This window comes from Parasteatoda tepidariorum, chromosome X1, assembly GCF_043381705.1.
Source record: "Parasteatoda tepidariorum isolate YZ-2023 chromosome X1, CAS_Ptep_4.0, whole genome shotgun sequence".
Lineage (NCBI taxonomy): Eukaryota > Metazoa > Arthropoda > Arachnida > Araneae > Theridiidae > Parasteatoda > Parasteatoda tepidariorum.
In genome coordinates this window covers 53,004,965-53,020,557 of record NC_092214.1, presented here as the reverse complement: position 1 = coordinate 53,020,557, position 15,593 = coordinate 53,004,965, and positions in this window count along the sequence as shown.

Genomic DNA, 15,593 nt, shown 5'->3' with positions numbered 1-15,593 from the left:
TTCTTATTCCATTGTATTATAAATTAAAACTACACAAAATTGTCGCATATTAATCTATAGTTTTAATTTAAAGATAGTCATAGAAATACCTATCTCTAGGACTATCCAAGATTGACTGGTTCTCCCGGAGAGTTTGAGGATAGAAGGGCGACAAATAACACTCCAATAGATCCCAGGAAATTGCGATATCTGCGACAAATAACAGGCCGATATGCTGGCTAAGAAATGCACTCAAATAATTCAATAGCCAAGCACTCTTAAATCCTTTCATTTGGCAAAAGACTATATCAAACATTTTATGAGACAAAACTGGAAAGCGTTGCTCACTTCTCGTATTTCTTCAAGAAGTTGGGGGAACAGCTTAGAATAGGGTATTGCCGATAAGCCCCGCAATAAAGCTGTTGCAGAATTCAGACTTGCGGTGGGCCATGAGTTCCTGGCGAACCACCTCTGCCGCATCGGCATTCTCGCTGACCCAAATTGCCCGTTATGCTCGAATAATGAACTAAGGACAGGAACCATCTATTGAGATGCTCGGCTCTGCGTGGGGACTCTGAGGTGAGGCGCTACTGGAGTGCCCGACATCTGTTAATGAGATAGTGACTTTTTTTTCTCTTACTTGTTGTTTACCTTTCTGCACACTGTTTTTGTAAGAGTTTGTCATTTTCTTTTGCCATTAGAAATAATTTTTTTTTTTTAAGAGTTCCTGAACTTGAATTCTTGCACTTATACTTGCTATTTAATTTTTAATAGAGAGAATATGTATTATCCCTGCAAAACTTAATGAGTTTTTTTGTCTAGTAGTTAAGAAAACGAAGTTTCTAAAGCCCTTTGCGCATCATTTTAGAAAATGGACATAAGACTATATGCAATTATCTCGTACTTTAAATTTAGTTTATAAGAAACTATTCATATATGACTTTTGTTTGCACATAAAAATCAAAAATATGATACTATTTGCATATTAAGTTTTCGAAATGTTTAACAGGAAGATTTTATGCTTTTTATACAATGTGAAATAATATGCGAAAAAATGAATTTTTTTCAATTTGATACTAGCAAAAGAATAAAAAATATATGAAATCAAGGATCATTTTATTGTCAAGTAGTTAAAAAAACAGTGTCTAGAGTACTTTGCACATCTTCTTAAAGAATATGCATGAAACTATATGCAAGTATCTCGTACATCAACAATTGTTTGCAAACGTCATACGTGACTACTCACGTATGACGCTTGTTTGTTCATAAATAAGGCATGATAATTACTTTTAACTCATTAAGGAATCATTTCGAAACGGATTGAGTTAAGAATTCCTTTTAAAAAAGTGTTTTTGTTTTGCATAGTTTTATCTATGTTTATGTGAGTGATCAAAAAACAATGTATAATTTTCATATTAAAGTGCTCAATGTAAAGTTTCAATGCAAAGTTACGAAGTAATATAGTTGATGATAGATGATTTTATTTGCAAATCTTAATTGAATGCACGAATTTTTTACTTAAATCTTTGTTCAAATTACTTTTTATTTAAATTACTTTGCAAATATTTTTAAAGAATATACATGGAACTATATGTTAATATAGTTTAACTATATGGTAATATAGAATAAGTTTCTCGTACATCAACAGTTGCTTGTAAGATACTACTCCCGTAAGACGCTTGTTTGTACATAAATAAAGCATGATACTATATACCAAAGAGTGATACGATATGTATGTTAACTTCTCAAGAGCTTATACAATATTTTTTACAAATTTAATGCAAGGTAAAACAGTAAATGTCAAATTAAAATCCTTTCAATTTTACACTTGTAAAAAAATCGAAAAAATGGCGCTTTGAAATATTATCAATTTCATTAATAAAAAATGTTCATTATTTAACTATTTGAAATTTTAAACTAAAATATGATTTTAATATTTTGATAAAAAGTTCTCTAATTACTTCCTGAGTATAAAAGAACTTGTGATTTTGACAAAGTCCTTCAAAGTTTGAAACTTGCTCAAGGGAGAAAGAGTTTGAATCAAGATTTTTCTCTTTTTAGATTGGGTAAAATTATATAAGAAAAATTAATGATTTTTCAATGTTATACTTGCAAAAGAATAAAATAATTACACAAGAGATCAATTTCTGTTGTCAAGTAGTTAAAAAGCAGCGTCTAAAGTACTTGGTTCATAATCTTTTTAAAGAATATATATGAAAGTATCTCATACTTTAATAACTGTTGTTTGTAAGACTCACATATGAAGCTTATTTGTAGATTAAAAAAGTACCAAAGTATGATACTATAAATTTTTCAAATTTAAAAAAAATATACACTATTTTTTATGCATTTTATACAAGGTAAAATAATATATGAAAAATTATTATAATTTTTATGCTAATAATTCTATTATTTACTAATAATTTTAGACTAATTAAATTTAGAAAAAAATTACACTTTTAAATGTTATAAATTTCATTAATAAAAAAAATCGTAATTTATCCATGTCGGATTTTCAGCTAAAATATGATTTTACTATCTTAATAGAAAGTACTTTAATTTCTTCCTGAGTGAACTTGAGATTCGAGAAAGTCTTCCAAAGTTTGAAACATGTTTAAAGGAGGAAAAGTTTTGAAACTTTATAGTGATATGTTTCATTCCTTACAAACAACATTACTAAGTCAATGAGAAGACGCATTTAATTAGAATGCATATTAATAAAATCAAACTCACGTGGAGAGATATGTTTGCGGAAGAAAGGAACAGGAAAGTTGATCAGGATTCGGAGATAGCAGGTGTCGAAGAAATGGAAGAATGAAAGAGATCAGTCGCGGAAAGTCCGATTTAAAGGTTCGGAAAAAGGGATAGTCCACAGTAAAGAGGGAGTTTCGTCTGCGTAGGTGGAGGGGTGGATACGATGGTGTCGCAAGGGTGCGTGATCATCGAAAGGGGGAGGAGTTGTTCTCGAAATCCTAAAAATAAGTTTCCAAACAAATTTCACGGAAAAAGCTAAGTCGCAGATTTTAGTCAAAAATAGCTCAAATATCCCGGGCGATGAAATTTGAAGAACAGTTGGTCCATGATTAAAATTCTATATGTTTTATCATTATATATTTTGTCATGTGATATAGGAAAGCGTGCAATTTTTAACAGGGAGATTAAAATGCATGCTTTTATGATTATAATATTCTATAGACATGCACAATTCATTAGAAGATATGCAGTAAACATGACCTGAATAAAACATAAAAAAATTTGATACGCAGTTTTGCAAACATTTCTCAAACTTTGAAAACAAAATTACTGAATATTGTATGTGGGTTTCCAATCAGTGAGTGATAATTTCGAGACTTAAAATTCTTAAGTTACATTTTGAAACGTTACATTTTTCAATCTTGAATTGAAAATATGTTAAAGACTTTTTTTGAAAATTGCTCACCCAAAAGTCCTTTTTTGTAGTGATTTTTCAAGAGAACACCTACCAATAGAATAATTTTATGTATGTTCTTAATCTGACGAATTTAAAAATATATATTTGCATGGCGTTCTCATCGGATTTTGATTTTTTTTCGAAACGTTTTTTATTTTCTTTGACCAAGAGTTTAAAAAATTTCTGAAGTTTTTTATTTTTTCTTCATCGAGTTAGTTTCGTGGATAAGGTTCCATTTACCAACAGTTTTGTCTCTTTTCTCTGTTTATTCCTTTACCTCGTATTTTTCCCTTTAACCATCTTAGTTAATATGTTTTTCTCCTACCTATCCATTTTGACTAGAAAACACACGGACTTCTGTTTTCAAGTTTGTTACACACTGTTAGAAATTTCACAGAAAAATGGTTAAATAACAATTTATTTAATTGTCACTTTACCATATTCAAATAAAACTGTCAAATAACCATAAATAATATGGCATTCAAACTGTTAGCTGACAAAACGGGGGTTCGAATCGCAGTGTTGTCACCACAATATTTCCATCATTCCCTTCTAAACAAGAAGAGTTTCCAGTGTCCCGCACTCCCCAATTTGTGAACAAAACAGTCAAATGACCGTAAATAAGATGGTATTAAAACTGTTAACTACGAGAAAAACCGTTTATTAATTGCTTTCACCTAATACGATTAAACAACCAACATTTTATGGCATGAACAAGGCACACCTAATGCAGCCACTAAATTTCCTGCAGCATGGTACGTATTATAACTGAGGGGGGCAATCTGTCAATCTCATGATTTTTTTTAAAATGTTATTTTATATTATACCAGTGTTTGAACAGCTGACCCAATTTTGGGTTTACGATTACTAATGTGCAACTCCGTAGCCTTTTAATTTTGAACCAATCCAGAAGACAAGGAAACTCCTGGTTCAGTACCCCTAGAGGTATTGATTTGTTATGGGAACATGGAGGACTTTCGCGACCTGACAGATTTAACGTGCATCAGTCACCATTTTCTACACGGGGAGTTTTAAGCCAGCCGGGATCGAATCCATGACCTCTTGGACATAGGCCCAGGGCCCTACCAACGAGACTATCCCGGCCTTTCCATCTCATGATTTTATAATCGTCGTTGAACAGCCGACCCAATTTTATGGGTTTACGACTACTAATGTTCAACTACGTAGCCTTGTAATGTTGAACCCTATCCAGAAGACAAAGGAATTTCTGGATCGAGTATTGGGAGAAATCTGCCTTCGTGGAAGACTTTTTGATGGAGCTAACCCGCATTTGCGTTAAATGGAGGGGAAGACCACGAGAACCTCCCACGATTAGCCTGACGGCAAGGGGACTCTAGCCCATGATCCGTCTACTACTAAGGATATTTCACATCAGCACTGCGGTTTGTGCAAGTCGGATGCGGAATTCGTATCGACTGAGATTCGAACCCGGTTCGCCTTCAACTCTCTATCCCATGATTGTCAGAACGGAAGTTCGCGTCCCAGTGTTAACACCACAATATTCCCTCCATTTCCTTTAACACATGAATAGTTTCCAGTGTCCTGCACTCCTTAATTGGTGACCCTGGACTATCAGAATATACGATAGTCTAATTCACGCATAGATGGCAGCACCATAAAGCTACTTAGCACAAAAAAGTCTAGTATTTCCCATCTCTTACGATAGGCAAAATAACCAGATAATCTAATTGAACTACAATCCATGATTCATTTGATGAAACACAGCTTAACCACAACCTANTTCTGAGTTTAACGACTACTCATGTTCAACTCATTTTGAACCCAATCCAGAAGACAAGGGAACTCCTGGATGAAATAGTGGAAGAAATTCTGCCTTCGTGGAAGACTTTTTGATGGAGCTAACCCGCATTTGCGTTAAATGGAGTGGAAGACCACGAGAACCTCCCACGATTGGCCTGACGGTAAGGGGACTCTAGCCCATTATCCGTCTACTACTAAGGATATTTCACATCAGCACTGCGGTTTGTGGAAGCCGGATGCGGAATTCGTATCGACTGGGATTCGAACCCGGTTCGCCTCCAGCTCTCTATCTCATGATTGTCAGAACAGAAGTTCGTGTCCTAGTGTTAACACCACAATATTCCCTCCATTTCCTTTAATACATGAAGAGCTTCCAGTGTCCTGCACTCCTTAATTGGTGACCCTGGACTATCAGAATATGTGATAGTCTAATTCACGCATAGATGGCAGCACCATAAAGCTTAGCACAAAAAAGTCTAGTATTTCCCATCTCTTACGATAGGCAAAATAACCAGATAATCTAATTGAACTACATTCCATGGTTCATTTGATGAAACACAGCTTAACCACAACCTAACTCCATTGCCTATTACCTAACAAAAAGTCTAGCTAGTCATGTTACTTTTAAATGGCTTAAAAACCATGTAGTTTAGGATACATCGTTCGTTAACCATGCAAGTTTTAAACACTTCAGCACCATAAAGGTAAAAATGTTTCCTACCATTTACTTAATTGGATGGTCATACTGCAGCCAGTTATCTAACCATTGTTTTAGAATGAAAATTCTGACAGGAAAGGTATTATTTTATATTTTAGTACTTTGCAAGACAAAGCACATATTATTATAAACACAATTACCAGGCAATGTACACATTAACATCATAGTTTCATTCTAAATGTTGTTAGAGAAATAGAAAGACTTTGATTTCATGTAAAAAAATTTTTTTTATATGGAACATAAATCAATTTTGTGTAAAAAACGCTGTCTTCAAGCATACCTTATAGTAACCAAGGCTAATGATGCGTATGGTATTTAAGTGAATCAATATTAGGCAGAAAAGTACATATAAGAAGTAAACGCAAATAGGAAAAGAGCTCCCAGATGGTATTGAAAAAACATTTGCTATAGTACGATTAATCATTTCTGGACCCAAATATGGAAAAGACAAAGCTATAAAATATACAATTAAACTGCAAAAGCTCCAAAAATAATTATGAAAAAGAAAGAATTGAGTAAGTAACATATTCTGAGATTATTAATTTGTTATCCTCTTAATATTAAACATAGATATTAAAATAAATTTTAGTGACTTCATATAAAATACATTGCTTTCCTTTTGAAAATTTATTTGAGAAAGCACCAATTATTTAAGGATATTATTTTTGAGCTTAAAGTAATTTGGATTGTATATTTTCCTTTATTCTTGAAGCATTTGAAAAATATATCAAAAAATTTTGGTTTTTAAATAATGAAACAAAGTGGGACATGATATTAAAATAACGATAGTATTTTGTAGTTGCCCAGTGATGTTATTAATAGAGTTATGGTACAAAATAATATGAATAAGCCATCGAAACATCAAAAATTGCTTGATCTAATTAAAAATTGATTAACATTTTGCGAAGAATACCTAGAAGTCAGATTATGCACCAAGCAGAAATTTCATTAAAGGGACAAAAGAACCGTCGTCACTTCTTCCAGGAAACAAATTTCGTCAAAATTAAAGAAATAATTCATTATTTTATTTTTTTCAGAAAAAAAGCTCGTAGAACCTAGTAATAAGTTCTTTATCATGAACAGCATATAGATGGATCAATGTCACCCTAACAACACAAGGACAGATAAAACATAGAGATAAATTACACCCATACCCGAAGCGAGATTCCAGCCTGTGATCTTCCTGGTACGGGGCAAAAACCTTGACCACTATAGAGGACGATCGGCTTATTTCGTCACTTTATTTTCGACTGTCTACTCTTTTTCCTAGTTTTGTCATTCTAATTAGCAATATCTCATAATGCATTACGATGATATTTCGAGAGGAGGAAATATTCTTGTCCCGTATTTTAGAGTTCATGTTTTGTCACAAATTAATGTTTTTCATGTTCATGTTTTGTCTTGTACAAATAAACGAAATTTGTGTCGAGATATTTTTCTTTCACCAGCAGAGTTTACCACTAGTTTTACTACTTTTTGGCGTTTTCCGTATTCCAAATGCACGATTGGCGGCATTTGTTAGTATGGCAGCGATCACCAAACATAAAATGGTAACATTAATATTTTCCCTTTTCATTGAATCGCTTTCGGCGATTTTGTCCTCTTGACCAGGAAAGTACAAAATCTGGATATTTTTGCCTCTTTAAATGTTGCTCTTGATGAAAGAATACACCTTAATTTCGAAATTTGTACTTCTAATAACTTGATTTGCTCTAAAAGCTCATCGTTCGAACAGGAACAATAACATCATTTGTGAGTTGCCATTTTCTTTACCCCAAAAATTTCATTCCTTGAGCTCATATAATTTATTTTATCTGCCATTTCGAAGAGTTTTGAAATATTTTCTACACTTACAAGTATTATGTTACTGAAAGAATCGGGTAATTTTTCCAGCTAAAGAGTTCTAATTCAATGTAATTTTCTGAGATATCCAACGGAGCAATTGATTTTAATTTCTGAAGAAGCTGGCTTGGCTTCATTTCTCCGAGCTTAATTCCGGTAATTAATCTGCGTATTTTAACATTTTCACTTTCTTTAAATAGGTTTAGAAGCCTATCTTTGCAGTCTGTATGTTTTGTTTTACTTTCATTACTAATTATGTCCCAGATATTTTCTACGTATTTTGGTTCCAATTGTGATACCAGATAATTAAGCTTTGTTTCTTTTCCTGTTATTTTAAACTGCGCTTCAACTTTATAGAACCATATTTCCGGTCTATTTATCCAAAATGGAGGAATTTTAACACTTACTTTGTCTAGCTCTTGTAAGCTATCTGTGTTTTTTTTCCTTATTGCCATCATCTCTAAGCGCCAATTTGCGGATCACCAAATTGTCGGGCTCTTTTGAGAATGCGTATGCAGAGTAATAGATAACTTCTTATGATAGCAAATGACAATTAAATAAAATAACTTATATTTGCATATTTACAACTGACTTATTATTAAGAAATGGAATAGAATTTTTATCACAAGAAAAGAAGCTTAATTCTATTTATGTATTATTGCATTGCCACTCACTGAGTTGAAAACTTCAAAAATAAAAATAAAATAAAATAAATCATGTTTAAGTCTACCCTACATATGTTATAAAAATGTTAATTGCATCATAATACCTTAGGGCATGCTATAATAACCTACCAACGAGACTATCNGCAACTGATTCAATAATACAATAAACATGAACTTATAAAGAAATGTTTCAGCTACAATCGCTAAAGCGACTTATATTCATTCAACTATCATGTTTCTTAAAATCGCGTATTCTTTGTAACAGTACAATTAGCATTTAAGTGTTATCTCCCATGATAAAATAAATATTGAAGGATTAACATACTTTAGCGATCAGTAATTGTGCTGGGTAGCTGTGTTTTCAAATGATTTTCAACCTTCTCATTTGCTGAGAGGATAACTAAAGTTAGTTAAATGATTGTAATGGAAAATATGGCAGCTGGTGTTCATGATGAATCGAAGCAAAATGGTAAAAATCAAAAATTAAAGGGAGATGTCTGATTTAAGCAGATGAGGAGAACAGGATTATAATCATAAAATTTTTATTTTTATTTCGTTGCAGACCTCGAGGAGCAAAATATAAAGAATATTGTTATCTTTGTGACATATCTAGTGAAATAATAAATTATGCATAATATGAATAAGGAGAGGGCGAGGGAGATAAATTCCTCACGGCCTGCCTAATCAAAAGTCAAATAAAAAAAAGTATTTAATTAGCGCTTTTGGAATATTGCAGAGATCCATTAAAAATGCGTTTTCGAAGCAGGACACAGCCAAAAGTCAATCCAATTCAGTCAACCCTACGATACCTTATGTTAATATTTAAATAATTTGGCTGAAGATTTAAGGACAAAAGTTTCGTCGGAGATTAAAGTAAACCTAATAACGTATATGCTAATGTTTATCATGGTTATAGAAAGAAAGGTAAAAAATAGATTTTGATGCTCTGTTGTTGTGACATTGAATAATAATTAGTTATACACTTGAATTGAAATAAAAATTAGCTGTTGATTTCATAGTGAAATATTGAGCTTGCATGTTTGAAATCAAAAAGAGAAAAGCCCGTTTCTCACACTATTCTCTTTTTTTGTACTATTATATATATGACTGGTGACATTTATCAGAAATTGTTTTGAAACATATTCATAAGTTATGTGGGATTATGCACATTAAGATTATGCACAAGATATTATTATGTGTTTAAGCGTTTATAAGGCCGTAATTACATGAAGTTTTGCATTCTTGTCAAACTTTAATGTTTGTCAACGTTCAAAATACGGTTCTTTTTTTCATTAAGAATAAATGAAGAAATTGTATTTATAGTTCCCAGTTTCAAAATAAAGTATAATATTGTTTTTCATTGAATTTACAATAACAAATGCAAACATTATATTTTGATATAAGTATATGGGTTTTTCTGTTAGCATAATAATATTGCTTGGTATGTATGTTTTTTTTCATTATTTTTGCTAATAAAATTATAAGTAATATTTTCTTTAAGAATTTTAATATCAACTATGATTTGAGGTAATTTTTCATGAAATTTATAATGCTTATTCTAGCTCATTACGCTAAAAAGTAATTATTTAACAAAGAACTTGAAATATTTTTGAATACATTTGCTTGGCATCGTTTTTTACTATTTACCTTTTTTCAATGAATATAAGGTAATTTACTAGCTAGTTTTCTGGAATAACTATTAGAGTAAGGGTTGCCTCTAATCCCTTAGAAATGCTGCTGAAGTAAACATTTCATCACCATAATTACTTTCAAATGGCTTTTCACGTTTCTGAAATTCCACTTTATTTTATAGTAGTAGACGCAAAGTTTATTTTTTATGGTGAAATTTTTCGTTTGAGTGTTTTTTTCATTTTTAATTAAATATTTTAAATTAGTTTTTTTTAATACTTTTATTAAGTATTTGTTATATTTTTGTCATTTGAAACTTATATACAATATTTATTACATCAGCTTATATACAATATTTATTACATCAGCTTATATACAATATTTATTACATCATATGCAATTATTACATCATATGCAATTATTACATAATATTCTTGTCTTTAATGCCAACAAACAGAACAATTAATGTCTTGTTTTTATTTCTACTTTACATGTCATTTAATACAGGAGAATTTTCAATGAAATAAACTTAAAAAATTTAAATTGATATCTATAGATGCAAAATTGGCTATATAGTTATAAAACAAAAACAAAAGATTATAATTAAGTAAAGTGATGTCAATAGAGTGGCCGGCACAGCCTGGTTGGCAGGGAGCTGGACTTTTGTGAGAATTGTAGTTTGAATCCAGCCCGCCGAAGACTCCTCGTGTAGTAAATGGTGACTAGTGAACGCTAAGTCTGTCGGGTCACAAAGTCCTCTATGTTCCTATAACAAATCAATACCTCTAGGGGTACTTAATTGGAGATATATCGTTCTCTGGTTCAAGTCAAAATTGCGATTTGTGGATGAATGAATGGAAGTATAAAAGCTATATATACACTATAAACGGGTGTGACGTATGGGTATGGCACAAATCAAATTCTTGGCCATTGATAACGCCCCCTTTGCCTTAATGGCCGACGTCAACAACAGTGAGAGTCGAATATTTAGGGAAGTAAAAGTATTTAGTCTTAAAAGAATTATATTTTCTTGACTGACTGTGTTTTACATTATGTGGCATACAAACTATTCTTATTGAATGAATAGTTTTCTGAATTATTAAAACTATTTACTATGTAAAGACGCTTAGTCGTATTAAATAACTGTTTAATTGTCCTCTGAATAATGTCCTGTCTGTCAAAAGAAAATGATACGTTAGAATTCTTTTGCTGCCTATAAGAACTGGTACAATTTTTTTAAAGCAACATTTTTGATGTTTGTTATGAACGTTTAATTTTCCATACATTATTACAGTCATCGGAGATTGTTTAATTGATACAACTTTCCTTTTCGACATAAGTAACTCAGAATTCTGCCTCTGGGATAATTGGATGATTAGGGTATTAATCCCAACCTGCAACGATCAAAACGTTGATAAAAACATTAACAGTGGTAGACGGATTATTGGCTAGTGTCTGACTGTTGTCGGATTGATCCGTATGAGAGAGTTGTGGAGTTACTTTCAATGTACCACAATGCGAATCAGCTTAAAAAGTTTATTTTGTCGATGATGAGATTGTCCTAACACTTGTCTCAGAAATTTCTTTCTCTTTTCTTCTAGAAGAGTAAAGGTAAAATAATACTGTATGTAACGATACATTAAAGTGTACGGAGTTAAGTGCAATTATACAAGCTGAATAAAAAAAGCAAATCATAAACACTGTATCAAATGTGGAAGTGTGTGAAGGAAATAAAAAAAAATTAAAGATTTTTCGAGTCTATTTTAATTTACGCGTTTAAATCGCTTTTCTGATATTGGAAGCCTAAGAGTTCAGTTATTTTCACACTTGACAAGGTTTCAACACAATTCCATTAAAAAGAAGCTTGTTGTTTGCGCCCAGAAATTAGCATAGATATTGATCTTTTCCAGATAAGGATAACTTCCTAGAATTTTAAACTTTCGTACTAAGAATGTTGGTTATTTCAATTGCGGAAAAATTCAATCAGTTCAAAGAAATACACTCGTCTCTTTGACGTACATAAAAGATCTTTGAATATGATGTTATTTTTGAATCAAAACAAATAACTGTTTTATATCGATGTAAAAAGAAAGAAAACAAATATGAAGGAACTTGTTTTTGTACTTCTTTTCCTTTGAAGATCAAAAAACTGTTTTAATTTTTCACGTTAAGGAAATAAAATATTTTATTAGTAAAGGTCAATTCATAATTTACTGCTGAATAGTTTTAAGCTGGTTCTGGCAGCATTAAATTTGCTTTACGAGTATATATTCTTAAAATTGTTGGAGCATGTTGAAGCATTCCATGGTTTAAATATAATGCATTGGACCATATTATTGTACTTTTAAACTTGATTACAGGATGCTTAATTTTAACACCTAATAGATATTTCAGCAAATTTGAGTCACATTATGTTTAAAGCTTATAAAGAAACTAATGGATATAAAGAACTCTCTTTCTTAAGAAGAGTTTGAAAATTAATTCTATCGACTTTTCAGTTAGAGGTACCAAGTAACTAACTTGTGATACAAATGGTAATCCAGGTATACAGAAAATATGGAATGCAGATCATTAAAATGTGGCAACAGGCAACTCAACGAAGAGACGATGTCATCAATCAGGCTTACATTTAGAAAAATACACCTTAATGATAAAAACATACCGTACTCTGTAAAAGATTTCGCCTGAAGTAGTTGCCACTATTTTTGGTAATGAAATATTTCACAGTACATATAGTCACATTTTTCTATTTTTCGATTGTTTGCTTATGTACGCCACATATTTTCATGAGCATTAAAATCAAATTAATAGCTTTATTTATCAACACAAAACAAGTTAGTCACATTTTGAGTAATATATCCACACTAATTCTTTCAAAAACAATTATTTTATCAATTTTATTCTCAAACAAATGCTTTATTTTTATACTTTTTTTGCTCAAACAAATTACATAAAATTGACATAAAGACAATTGAAGAATTAAGGAATAAATGAATAGAGCTATAACAATGAAAAAGTAAATAAAAATGTAACTACATGCACTGAAAAAGATTTTAGTTTACCTCACACTGAGAAAAAAATAATGTCGAAACTACCAGAATATAGTAAAATTTACCACGTTTCTGGTTCTATGACAGCATCAAAAAGCACGGAAATTCCTATCGGAGCACTATTATAAAGATTTTGATAAAATTCACAATAAAATATTGTTTTATAATCAGTGATGAAATTTGGTAAATGTAGTAAATTTTTATAATTTTATCATGATGACTTAAAGCATGGCTTAAAAACCATTTAATCGGCTAAATTTACTTCCAAGTTTAGCAATTTTTGCTAACTGTGTTTCAATAAGAACTTTAGTTTTCAAAACCAAAATTTCAGGTAAACCGTTACCAAGAAATACCAAATGAATGGTTTAAATACCGTAAATTTTGGTTTTATTATTTAGAATTATGATTTTTTTAAAGTGTCATTACCATACTGTAAGGTAACTTTATCAGAATTCTTTTCCTGTTTCAAAACTAAAATTTTTCACTACTGTGAAAATTTGTGACTTTTTACAGTATATTTTAAAATGCAACAGATGCATACTTTTTTAGAATTGCAGGAACTGATTCGAAAGACTGTTAAATTGTGTTGTAATACCTCTCCGAATTTGGTGTTGAAAATATCAAAAATTGTGTGAAAATGAATTTATTTCAAATTAACACCGGACAGATTATTAGTATGCACTTTAATTCTAATCTAAACACCAAAAAAGGAAAATACTGACGTCAATTTCACACACATTCATACTGTTCATGCATTGTTTTGACTTCTATTTACGCCAATTTTCGCAACATTTAGAAATCGTCAGAAGACAGTTATAAATTGCTTACTATCGAATACAATAAAGTACAAATTTGTTGTCATCTCTCACGCTACTAAACATTCCACAGAGGCATTTTACTCACTGTAAAAAAAATTTGCACTGTTTTTAGTGTTGAGATAAAAAAAATTTTTTTACAGTGTAAAAATTTTTTCACTGTTTTTAGTGTTGAGTTGAAAATTTTTTTTTTTTACAGCGCATGTACTCAAATTTTTTATTTATTTTTCCACGATTATAATTTTGTATATTTATTTATCCCTTTTTTTATTTATTAACTGTACTTACATATTTTCATGCGCATTAGAATCAATTTATGGCTTCATTCCAAAAATAGTTTGTTTAAAAATCAGGCACATTTTTAGTAATATATTCCCCCTGATTCTTCCAAACAATTGTTTTTTTGTACATTTTATGCAATGCTTTGCTCGATTGCCACAATTGTGTGCTTAAAAATTTATTCAGTTTATCTCAACACAAATGGCGGCAACTATACGCCAAAATTTTTCACTGTATGCTTACGAACAAGATTTATGCTTTTAGTTATATAATAATGATAATTATGTGCTCATAAGGAAATTTACGCAAATTTGTCAATTAAATAATTTTATAATATTTAATTTCTATTCACTGTTCTATTAAGTCTAACTCGAATTATTTTAAATTATCTCGCTGTACTGTGCATAGGGTAGATAAACAAAATAATCTTTTTTCCAGAATCTTTGAGTGTATGCATTATATTAATGCTTCATAATTGTAAATTGTACTGTAAATGCTTTACTGGCTTTTGCTTGAATTATGTCTTATTGCCATGTTTTTTTGTCACAAGTTATAGTGTTACTAATCACAAAAATGCTGGCACCTACTTTACATCAAAAAAGTGTAACGAAACATTTGTGGCGTTTACTAGACCAAGAACTATCCATGGTATATCATTAAACCATTTTTGCTGAGAAGTAGTTGCCACAATGTTTGGTGTTAAGTAACACTAAATTTTTTTACAGTGTAAAATTGAAAAAATCTATTTTTTATGTTCAAAATAAGCCGTTTCTACATACAGTGTACAGTCCGCAAAAAAAAAAAACGAATCACCCTGAATAACTTTCGTTCTAATAATTGGATTTTCACGAGTTAAGTGTCAATCTTAATGATTCCTGGGGGTGTTTTCAAATATGCTAATTAATTAGTGCTAACTAGTAATTAAGTTACGAAATCAGACACAAAAACGTACTTTCTCTGAATAAACATACATTTTTTTTCGCATATTTGGATTTTTAACCTTCAAAATATAGGGGGTAGCCGCAATCTGGGAAATATGGTCCCTATAGCTTGGTCAGGAGAGCGATCCAAAGTTCGTACCCCTTAATGTTAATTTCACTTTTTACGTTTTTAATCATACTTTCAAAACTAATAAAACAATTTAAAGAAAATTTCACCCACTCATAAAACTCATTTATCCAAAGATAACTTCATGAAATTTTTTTTTTAATAATTATTAATTATTTTTTATTATTTAATTAAATTGAGGATGAAAAAATTTTGAATTATAAGGTATGAACTTTTTATACCATATTAATCTACATATTTTTCAATTGAAAAATCTAAAGTTTCAACTGTTTTTATTTATTAGAAGCTGAGAAAAATTAAAATTAATTATTTTTAAAAAAATAATTTGGCGACAAT